A 12,220-nucleotide genomic window follows, 5' to 3' on the forward strand; every position below is an offset into this window, starting at 1 on the left:
TTTATTTGATAGTGAATTGACAGGAAAGTGGATAACAAGAGAAGGGGAAAGACATGAGGCAAAAGTGGTCAGGGTGGGAATTGAACTTGCGCCAGCCGTGTCGAGGACTAAGGACTCCATAGGTGGGTTGTGCTTAACCCCTGCACCACCACGCCACCCCCAGTCTACAGTAGTTGAGGTTAATTGACGGGTTAGTACAAAAGAAAATAACTAATGATCACTCACTATTTACATTCATGTATAGATGAAACAGCTAAAGAAAGGCAGATATTTCAGTCTAAAATACAGTAAATATTGAAATACACCAAACAATTAACAAAAAAATTGGACTTTTCTAAAACAGAATTCTTTATTAAATTTGTATATTTATCCTAAACTCTAAGAATTCTAATAAATAAATACCTGTTTCAAAGTTTCAACGTATTAAAAAAAAAATCCAATACCCATGTTTCAGATTATTTAATGGATCAGATAAACAGGATCTGATTCATTTTCTGAAGTTCTGCAACATTTAATCAGTGCAAATTCTAATATCGTCTATTGTCACCACATGCTGGTATGTTTGATCCTTCCACTTTGGATTTGTCGTGTCTTTGAGTGATTTTACTCATATTTCCATTTGAATCCGCTCACACTTCTGCCTGCTCTGAACACTCCAGAGAGCTCCTGTGGGTGTGTGTCATGGAAAAGTGGCAACTAAAACTAGAAACCTTGATACAGTAAAGAATTGAGACGCTGACAAAGTTAAGTGTTGATAAAGGCCAACAACCACGGAATATTTTCAGATAATTGGTTTCTGGCATGTGTGGCTTGCGTAAATATCTTATTCTGCAGTTTTGGTACATATAGAAACTCTATGTAGTATATGGAATGGACAGAATCACTCAACTTGAATACTTCTCTCTTTTTAGTCTTTTTTCCAAACTTTGTTCTTTTGTATAAACTGGAATGAAGCCAGTTGCACAGGCTGTTCTGCAGATGCAGGCAGGGTGAGGCTAAGCTGAGGTGATAAGTTTATGCAATCTTAGCATTGGTCACAATAAGTGGATTTGTTGAAGAAGAGGTGTTTTTGATTTAAAGCGACTTGCAGACATTAGAAGATGTTTTGCACTGACAAAGAACAAATGAAAATGGAAACTGCGTTTTAAAAAGATATTTGCTTAGTTGACCAAGTTAGATTTAACCCAGCTACCATAGATTATTTGTGTTTCAAAACTACTCACTCTATCCTTTATCTCTCCTAGAAAGCATCTAGGAGAGATGCATCTCCATTTGAGATGTTATTTTTAATTAGGAAAATGGTTTGTGTTCTGTCCACAACAATAGCCTATTAGGTAATGCACATCCATATCATTTTATCCCTATATGGTACTGATTTTCTTTTATAAGAGAGGCATGGCTAAAATCATTCTTTGTTGTTAAAACGCCATATATTACTTATCTGATTTGAGAGAAAAGGGGAAAATGGCTGTTTGTTTCATAATTTCAACACTTTTCAGATCTATAGGCATTATGGCTTTTATGGTATTTGCTACATACGTATAGCAAGTTACATCAAACTACTCGCTATTTCTATATAACGTAAGTTGCAAAAACATGTCTTTAATCATTGTTTGAGTCACAGTCAATACAAACAGAGCTATTTCCATCTTGCTCAGTTGGCAAAAACGTTCACACAGCAGCACTGCAGACAGCCCAATGAGCTGCTCCTATAGGTTTAAAACTACGGTAATATGACAAGCACATCTGAAGAAGAGCATTTAAGACACCATTAAAAAAATAAGAAAAGATGACAAATTAGCTGTTAAGCCTTTGGTATGAATCAAACCTTGGATTTTACAGTACAAAAATCTGACCTCCAATAAATTGTGAAATTGCAGCCAAGTCATATACTTCTGCAAAAGATATTAACACTGTTGTATCTGGTCTAGTATGCTAACACTTAAAATACTGCCATTGGTTACTTTAGTGAGTTGTTTTTTTTTTATTTAAGACAATACTATCTTGCCTAAAAGTCACTTTAAATGACTGCAATACATTTTTAGCTATATGGGGATTAGCATTCTAAGACTTAGGTGTGGATTAAGACTTTTGTACTTTACTCCCTTACTTTGTGAATATTTTCTTCAATTCCCAAAGCCATGCTCTGCCAAATGAAACACACAATGATTTAGAATCACACAGACACGTGTTGTAAAACACACATGAAACTCACACATTCTCAGGAATCCAGTGTAATGTTTCTGTCAATATATCTGGAGGTAGAACTCATCACCATATAAACAAGGACTGTTTCAGAGCCAAACAAATAGGGAGCCAGCTCTGTACCCCTCCCTTCTTACTCATCTCCATCTCACATCTGCTATCATGTTTGACAGCAACTGATCCTTATGCAACATCCAACAATAATATGACCTATTTCTTTTAATAAATGAGGTCAGTAATTACAACCTGGCAGAGAAATTTATCCTCATCTGATTCCATATCAGAGCGTATTTATCAAAACATTTTATGGAAGATTGTTAATTATTGAGCCGTTAGCTCAACATGAGTTATTTAAGTAGGACAATCTCTAAGTGGTACAGAAGTAGTCTCAAACAAAAAGAGCCACAATAAATTCACTAAGACTTCTCCAAAGTGGGCTGAAAAAGGATTGTTGCATATCTTCAAGATGATTAATCCCTGTGACTCAGAAAACATCTGTGCCGTGTTGGTATGAGATCTGACTCAATTCTATGCTTTTCAAACTAATATTATGATTTAATAGCACCCTTTAAAGAAGGAAATAGAGTTTTGTTGAGTCAAGAAGGCAAAGTAACTTAACCAAATGTGATTTACTTGTTTTTAAGTGCGGTCAGAAAATAACACAATATAGGAAATAATAATTGTGACCTTTAAGAATGTGTGTGCTAGTCACATTCTGGGAGCTGGTCCCATTTTTGTGGTCTAGACAAATCCCAGAAAGTATTTAAATCCTAAGACTAAGTTGAAGACTGCAGAACGGCCAGGCTTAAGGTTGTGTTTAGAAAAAAAAAAAATCAAGAGGTTATGGTTGAAAAATTACACTGAGAAATGAACTGATGGATAAACAAGGGTGTGTCATTTTAACCCAAGTCTTTTACCCATTGATTATGCGAATGAGAAGAGCTGAACCAGATGGTGGCAAATTGCTCTAAAAATGAATGCTGTCTTTATGCACACGACAACATCATGGTAGCAATTAAGCACAGCAGAGTTTATCACTGCAACATAACATCACCACATATCCTCTTATACTGTAATCAGCGCTGTATATTCAACTTATTTTCCAAATATACAATTTTAATCAAATGCATTCTCTTTTGATGCAGATATACAAAAAAAAGACCATTACGCATATCAGCGTGGCTGAAGTACAAATCTAACTCATGCTCTTTTTTTTTTTTTTTTTTTTTTTTTCCTTTGAAACAAACTGGCGGACTCTGATTTGGAGTTGTGTTCTCATGTAATTTCTCAATGAGCCCTACAAGAGCCAGTGCCAGCTCCACTCACTTCAGCATGTTACTCATCAGTGACAACACGGCCTTTGGGCGTTTCCTGATCTTATCTATCACTCTCAAATTGCAGTGAAGCTTTTGTTGTACGCAGCATGCCAAGACACAGCTGCATACAACAATGCTTACTTAATTTTTTAGGTTGAGTACTGCTGAGCTGAGCAATGCTTTCTTGCAATGAAGAGCCTCGGCACTGATTCCAGACACATTCATCAGAGCTGGAAGGCTGTAAAACTCAATGACTCCTCTTTCTCGCTCCCCCACATCATCCTGCAAACAAAACCTTTAACAACTTTGCATTTAAGAGCACATGGAACAATCTGAACCAAGAGTAAAATAAAAAAAATGGTGTATGTTCTGAGTTTTTAGAGCTTAGAAAATGAAGTCCTAGTTTGCCATTGACCAATAAATCTTCCCCCTGCGCCCCTATAGACACTAGGTGGTATTGCACACATTTTAAAAATTAATTACACCTGACAGTTATTAGTCCCTCAGATATGACTTACATCAGCATAAGAATTGTACAAGAGAGGAAACATCAAGAGTAACAATTTCCTTAAGAGCCACAAAGTCACACTAAGAAGGTGTGAAGATTGGATGATAGTGTTATTGCTGTGCACTTTCACCTGTGATTTCAGCAGGACACAACTACTGTTTTTTTTCCTACACTGTTTTTTCTTTGAGAATTGCTATTCTTAAAATTTTGTTGTGCTTTATTAATGAGATTAAAAGGAAATCTGATTCTGATACAACATTTAATGTAGAAAATAAAACTGTCTGCTACAATGCTTTTGTATTTACACAGTTTTTAATCAACTATTTTGGGGCGCCGTGGTGATGCAGGGGCAAAGCACAATCCACTTATGAAAGCCTCAGTTCTCGATGCAGCTGTCATCAGGCCAGATTTGTGTCCCGACCTAATGACCTTTCTACCACCTGTATTCACCTCTCTCATTACCCACTTTCTTATCTCACCACTCTCAAATAAAGGCCACCAATAAAACTTTTTTTTTCTCTTAATCTATTATTTCAGACTTTCAGACTTAAATTTATCAATCTGTGACAAGACTGGACAACCGATGTTCACAGAAGGTCTCTACACAGCCTAACTGAAAAGCTAATTTGTTAAGAACAATTGACACTAATTTTAGTCTCTAAATGTGCAAAGCTGGTACAGACAAATTCCAAAACACTTGCAGCTGATTTATTACATAATCTCCAAAATACCCAATAATTTGTGGATGAAACATGAGCAAATTTAAAAAGACTTATACTTACTTAAAAAGACTCTAATGGGATTTATTGAACTCTTGGTAAAACAAACTAAAGACAAAGATCTGACTCCACCAACCAGTGAGCCCCAAAATACCAGTCAGTTCAGAGTGCCAAAAGATTTTCAGATGCCATGACAACTGGGACTAGTCAGAGTTGTTTCGACAACAAACACATGAAGCAATGAGTGACTAATATAAGTTGTTCTGTTTTGCTGATGAGATACAGATTTGTTTGTCAATTCCTATTTCAACAATGCTTCTATCCTGCCTTACTCAACTGTTCTATTGAGTGGAGACATTTTTCTTTTATTAACATTAAACAAAAAACAGAACCAAATCCCCTAAATCAGTGATCCCCAACCCTGGCCCTCAGGGCCCACTGTCCTGCATGTTTAAGATGTTTCCCCACTCCGGCACAGCTGATTCAAATGATTGCATGTTTCCAGAAAGCCTATTAATCACCCATCCATTTGAATAAGGTGTGTAGTAACAGGGACATGCCTAAAACATGCGAGATTTCTGCCCTAAATAGTTAGGATTATTAATATCTCTTACTTACTTAGGTTATAACTCAGTATTCCTCTGGAGAACAAATGTCTGAGACACAAAAAGCCTAAAAACAAGACCAATTCTATCTCCAACAATAACCATCTCAGATGGAAAATCTTGTGGATACCCCCAACGTGAACCCTTGAAACTCCATCAATCTCACAGAAGGTTGAGTATTTTGTTGTCTAGATCTCTCCCTGATACTAGAGAGCCATGAGAGACAACTAGATGAAGATTTGGAGGTCATTGAACTGAAGGAAAAGAAGAAGAACAATGTGAGTCTATTGTATTGATGCATGAAGAAGGTATAGCCTGTTTTCATAGACTGCTTAAAATGGAGTGAAAGAAAAGAAGCTGGGGACCAAGATCCACATGAAAATGACCGGGATGTGGAGTTTGATATAGTCAAATGCTTTGAGGAATGTAAGACTACCACATTGACTGGCCAGAAATTTTATGAGTAAGGGATTAGATATCTAAGAGGAGTTCTGCAGGGCACTGTAGTCCCACCTATTCATCCCTCACCATTTCATCCCCCACCCCTTATACTCCTCTGACTTCTGAGCCAACTTTTGAGTCTTCTCATCTGCAAACACTCCGATGACTCAGCGGTTGAGGGAAGTTCAAGTGGTGGTTGGGAGTAGAAACACAGTCACCTCATTTCATGAATGTAAACAGGAAGAGAAAGATAAGCTGAATACCACTGTATCTCCATATGTGGAGTACTTGTGGAGATCTTGGAGGACAACAGATTCCTGGGTACTCACCTGGACGACAGATCTTGATAACAATACAAGACTGAAGCTGTTAACATGAAGGGAAACAGCTCACTTTATTTCTGGAGAAGGTTTTGTTCTTCTCTGCCAAATAAAATTTTGGAAACTACAATCTGTCTTCCTTTATCTGCTTTTCTTCATCAGGAAATAATAAAGTATATTGCAACTCAACTCACAATGAAAAATAAAAGCCACAATCTTCAAGAATAATAAAGCACTTAATCTCAAGACAAACACTTATTAGGCAAGTTTTTAAACAATACATAAAAACCCAACTATTTCGACCTCACACAGCAACTTCATTAGGCAATAGCACAGCAGATTTGTATCTTAATTATTAGAAAATAAGTTTTAAATACTTCATAGAAAATGTAAAAATGTGTTAATAAATTGAGAAGATACTCATACTGATTTATTCCTGGTTGCAACAAGAGTATGCATCTTCCAAACATCTGTCAGTTGCTTTGCAAGCATCTGCCATCTGTCTGGCCATAAGCTGCACTTTGGCTAAATTGGAAAACAAAACTTCTGTTACTGCATCTGTTTTTCACAATCCTTTCATCTAATAATTTCACACAATTTGAATATATCACAGTTCTCTCTTTCATTCTCTCTTTCAGATGAGATCCCCTCAATTACCTGAGAAGTCACTATGATGTCAGAAAAAAAAAGACTTTCAACTCCTTTCTTGGCTTGACTCACAGAAGCTGACTCAGGTAACAGAGTCAACTTCTTAACTCTTTTTTTGAGGAGTTAAGAATTAAGAGTAACTCCCCAAAAACTTGTTTCCAAAAGTGACCATAGTACCAATATGGTTTGCACAGTAGGTCTGTCAAGGACAGTCAGTAACTTACTATACGGAAAGGCATTTTGCTATCAGTCAAGCCAAATACAAATTAGTCGAAAGCTGCAAGACAGTTTGAAATTAGTATAGCTACCGATTGTTTTTTTCTTTTTTATGTAAATACAGACCTTTTGGACAAAAACATTTATTGTACAATTAGTGGCCTTCTGTTATGGAACAGTGACATTTTCTAAAATTCACGATTGTATTTCCTCCTACAGTTTTACAACCAGAATGTCAACCAGTAGACTTAATAAAAGGCAATTTATGAATGTCAAAGATAACAATAAATAATATCTCTCCTCATTAAAACTAAAACAATAAAATGATAAGTTTCCTTTCTATCCTTGTCTGTTTGAGGAGTTGACAGTGCACCATCCTGTGTCCATTTCTAAAGTGAAATCAACAAAATAAAAGCGATATTAGGCTACAAGATGTCTGTTTTTTGACAAGTTTGACAGGAGCGCATACGTTGTTTTGGCGTCCATCATCTCAAAGTTCTGAAAAACTTGACATCACATGCAAAGGGTCTGTACCAGTCAATGTTTTTCAAGTGCAGAGGCTTTTTCTTTGGTAACCTGCATGTCTAATTAACTGCTTGTCACACAGGAGGTTGACAAGCTGGGGATCAAATGCAAAAACTAGTCCAAGTACAGAAGGACCTAACCTGTGCAGAGAAGTCATAGACTGTACTGGATAATTTTGGCCAGTCACCATTTATTCCACCTTAACAAAACAATTCTGATGAACAAAAGAACTAAGTTAACTTCCAAGATTATAATGATACCGACATGTGCCAAGTGAAAATTTTGTTTTGCTTTAGCACTGGGAAAGTGGGATATTTAAAGAAAATATGGGATATTAGCATTACAAAAACTGGATGTTTATCCAAAACTGTCAAAAGTACAAAATCAAAGCCAGTCAGAGGTTGCCAAGAAGCCAATGGCAAGATTAAAAACATGTCTGGCTAAAACTGATCAATCTTCTGCATTCTCCATATGTGTGGACTATGTTTGGCTCCTCACTAATATTTCCTATATAAGCTATCAGGAGAATTTGTTATGATTTGATTAAATTAGATTAAAAAAGAAACAATAAAAAAAAAAAAAAAAGATCATCAGCAGAACATATTACCATTAAGTATGTTGTTGGCATTGTCATGCTCTTAGTTTACTTTTCTTCAGATGGAACCAGGGTTTTCTTTATTAGTTTTATCTATCTATTTTTTTTAATTTATTTCTTACACATTGCTGATAAAATTATGAACATTTCCAAATTAAAGTCTATGTTGACCCAAAACCTTGAAGTCTGCTAGAATGTTAAAAACTTTACTTTTGTAATGGCCTAGTCAGAGTCTAAAACTGAACCTAATGGAAAAAAATTGTAGGGTCACCTGAGGTTCTCAACATCTTAAGGATTCTAAAACATTCTGTATTTACAAATCAAGTATAAATGTCCATAGGTCAGTTGCATTGTTGTACTAAAACAAGTTGAGAATAAATTGTAATCTTTTTTTTTTTTTTTTTTTTTAAACCTAAGTTAGAAAAAATTAAACACATTAATGGTATAATAATGCAACTTCAGCCTCTCAGAGATAAATAATTGCTAATTTTGTGAAAAAAACAACACATAATGCAACTGAAATATATTTTAAATATTCTAAAAAGCAAGCAAACAAAACCAAAAGTGAAATAGATTATGAAGTCTCAACTGGCCTTTAAAAGATATCAATCATAAGTAAGAAAATGTGACTCTCTCAGCAGATCATACAGTTCTTTCTCACACAGGGTGACACTATAGAGGTGCTGATGGGTTGATTTGTGAAAATACCCAGAGATGGTGGGATGCGGTGTCAGATACTGGTGTTTAACAGCTTTAGAAATTTCCAATCCCTATTTTTCTTGGGTTGACCTCCTGGTACGGCTGGACCGGAGCAAAACATGCTCCGAGATATGAACCATTTATGGCTCCAGACATAGCCTTGTACCACAAGCCACATCTGGCATGATCATATTTTGGAACCATAACAAAGATAAGAGGAGGTAAATCAAACACAGCTTCTCTCTGAATACTTACACTTCCAGATGAAAAGCATGTTTCCTTTCATCACAGGAGAGCTTGCTGGTGTTAACAAACAAGCAATCGTTCTCCCATGGAACTAAGAGTTGGACTGTGTCCAACCTGGACGACCTTGCAAAGTCCCTAACGTGTCTGCAAACAAAACACTATTCTGCCTTGTTTAAACACACAAAGTGTGAGCTAAAATATACAGTGAGATGCAGTCATTTCCTCCTCCAACTTATCGTGGCCTCTTAAAGAGAAGTTGCATTTTTCCTCTGATCCTACGGAAGATATCATGGTAATTTCTTTCTCAGAGACCTGACATCTAGAGAAATACGTTTCCAGTACAGTGGCTGCAAATTAAGCTTTCCATTAATTATGAAGCAGCAAAAACAGAGCATGAAATTCTCATGGAGACTTTTGGTTTGATAGGTCCCTCTTAATATCTACTTTAATTCAATGTAATCTGGAGACTGAAAGAACATTAACATTACAGACATCAGTGAACAAATTCCTCAATTAGGACAAAAATCAGCTATTAAAATGATGTTTGAGGCAATTTGTCTCATGAACCAAGAACAGTGTCCCAGTCAACTGTAACATGATTTACTTCAAACCACCCACTCATACTGCTGTCATATCACAAAAACCCACCCACTTTTGAAGCTAACAGCCAGCATTTGTTTGAACTCACTTTAAATGTAAAATGAAATGCCATGCATATCCATTTTGCTGAATATAACAAAAGTTCCCTTCCTAAAAACTAGCTTCCAATAATATGCCCCTCGAGACATCACATCATGAATAAGAAAACTCAGAGTTTTATGTCCATTTGGACTTTTCTTTTATTCCTTTATCAAAGACATTCAGTGATAATGGTGTAACAGTGCAGAAGGTTTACAGCATACCTCTCTGTATGTAATTTATTTATTGTAAAAACTAAAGAGGCTGTATTACATAAACCAGGCTTTGAGCTTTACATCATACAAAAAGTATCCATTGCAAAGTCCAAAATATAGCAATATTTAAAACTTAGTGCATTTCCAATTTTCTTTCACTGCCTTTGACTTTCATCTGCCTCAGAGACGCTGCGTGTCATGGACAAATCAAAAAGCCTGAAAGCTGTAATTAGCATCAACACCAAATACAGGTATATCTCAAAAAAATTGAATGTCATGAAAAACTCTGATATTTTCATCCCTCATTTAAGAAAGTGAACCTCATATTACATAGATTAATTTCACATATTAGGAAATATTTTAAATCAATCTTGTAATTTTGATGAGTATGGCTTACAGATAATGCAAACCTGCAGTTCAGCGTCTCAGAAAATTAGAATATTGTAAAAATGTTAGATACTGGGAAGTTATGGCGTCACACTCTAATCAGCTAATTAACTAAAACCACTGCAAAAGTGTCCTGAACCTCTGGTCTCTCCGCCTGGGAGAGGAGGCTGCACAATCATGGGAAAGACTGCAGACATGACAGAAGTCATAAACGCCTTTCACAAGAAGCATAAGCCACAAACGATCATTGCTAAAGAAACCGGTTGTCCACAGAATTTTGTATCCAAGCATATTCACAGAAAGTAGAGTGGAAGGAAAACGTGTGGTAGGAAACGGTGCAGCAGGATCATGGTTGTGATTGTGAACCAAAATCCATTCAGAAATTTGGAGGCACTTGACAAGGAGTGCACTGAGAGTGGACTTGGAACATGTAGATTTACAAAGGATGAATTACTCTGCCCAGCATCTTACCAGGTTTCTTGGTTGAATAAAAATAAATGTAAATCTAAATGTGCCACAAGTAGGCTATGAATAATTTCAGAGGTGTTGGTTATTCTTAACACCAATTACACGGGGGGGAAATGTTCTGAAGACAAATACTGTTGCCCTACATTGTGTTTACTAATACCAGAATTGGCAGTTTTTCTTTAGCCAATGTTGTGTTTACCTAAATAACTGTTGAAATCCAAACTTGATCACCTAGCTGTGCATTTGTCAGTGAAAAAAGAAAAATCCGACTGAAAGGCATCTTTAAAATCTCATTGTTTATATTCAATTAATAAGTTAGTTTAAAAATAAATAATTAAACAAACGAACACGTACATACATAGGTAGGTAGGTAGATGGGCGTGGCCTTACTAAACCTACTGCATGTTTATCTTAACTTGCCCTGGGCAGGCTGCACCTGCTCCTTGCATGACTTTTGTATTTTGACGTGCAGTGATTTCAAGAGTAAAATAAAGCGCAATGACACAATGAAAATGTGCACCAAAGGTAAACAGCATACAGATAGCAGCTGGAAAGCAAATCAGGAGTCATCTCTCCCTGCAAGAAAGAGTTACCTCCTCACCCCATCACGTGAGGAGGTTCAAATCCAGGACACGACGTACAACAAATCATTCAGCAAGACAGAAAAACGCACAACTTATATTAAACTTACCACAGACGATAAAATCTCGCAAATGCAAAAATCCGAGCTGCCAAGTTTACAGTTTGTTTTGGAAAAAGGAGCTCTCGTTGACCGGGAAGGATTTTGTAGCGGCTGTCTGGATGTCTGTAACCCACTTCTCGCACACATCTGCTCCCCAAAAAGCCGAAGGAGTTCCTCCCATCCAGGCTGCTTCAGCTGGACTTCATACTCCCTCCTCTGACTTTTACTGCTTCTCACAGGGCGAGGGATTCCCTGCGCTGTCTGAGTGAATTATCATCCATGTCTTTGAAGCTTCAATTAAAGCACGCTTTTACAGGAAAGGCACTCTAACTCCGAGGATAGTTGCCAGGTGTCACGGTCACCAGCGTGCCTCACGTGCGCATCCGCCTAAAAAGCCCCGAGTCCATCATAATTCACGGTCACTAATGAGTTCAAGAACACCCCTGTGAGTTTATCTAAGTGCGGATCATTCATGGCAGGACATGGATTACATTTAGATGAAAAGCACAACAATGTGATGGGAAAACATTGCATGAAGAAAAGAAATATACTGACTCAAATAGTGAAGTATCCTGTCCTCCAGGAGTGTCCAATTGTAGTGCTCAAGAGCAACTGTCCTGCAGGTTTGGATCTGAATCAAATGAATGTCTCTTTGTCTAGTCTGATGGGTATACATTATTTTGCTTAAATAGGTCTAGTCAAAGTAATCAAACATCTTGCTGATCTTTCTCGATCTTTCATTCACAA

The 12,220-nt window shown here is 36.8% G+C and overlaps 1 protein-coding gene across 1 annotated transcript in view; it reads right to left on the minus strand.

The window, feature by feature from the left end:
* LOC122835340 (zinc finger protein 469) overlaps positions 1-11,988 on the minus strand; it is a 243,791-nt gene extending 231,803 nt beyond the window's left edge. Inside the window, exon 1 of the mRNA XM_044124333.1 lies at positions 11,483-11,988. The gene's annotated coding sequence lies outside the window, so the exon portion shown is untranslated. The remainder of the gene's footprint in view (positions 1-11,482) is intronic.
* Positions 11,989-12,220: the final 232 nt, after the last annotated feature.

Source organism: Gambusia affinis, linkage group LG08 (assembly GCF_019740435.1).
Source record: "Gambusia affinis linkage group LG08, SWU_Gaff_1.0, whole genome shotgun sequence".
Lineage (NCBI taxonomy): Eukaryota > Metazoa > Chordata > Actinopteri > Cyprinodontiformes > Poeciliidae > Gambusia > Gambusia affinis.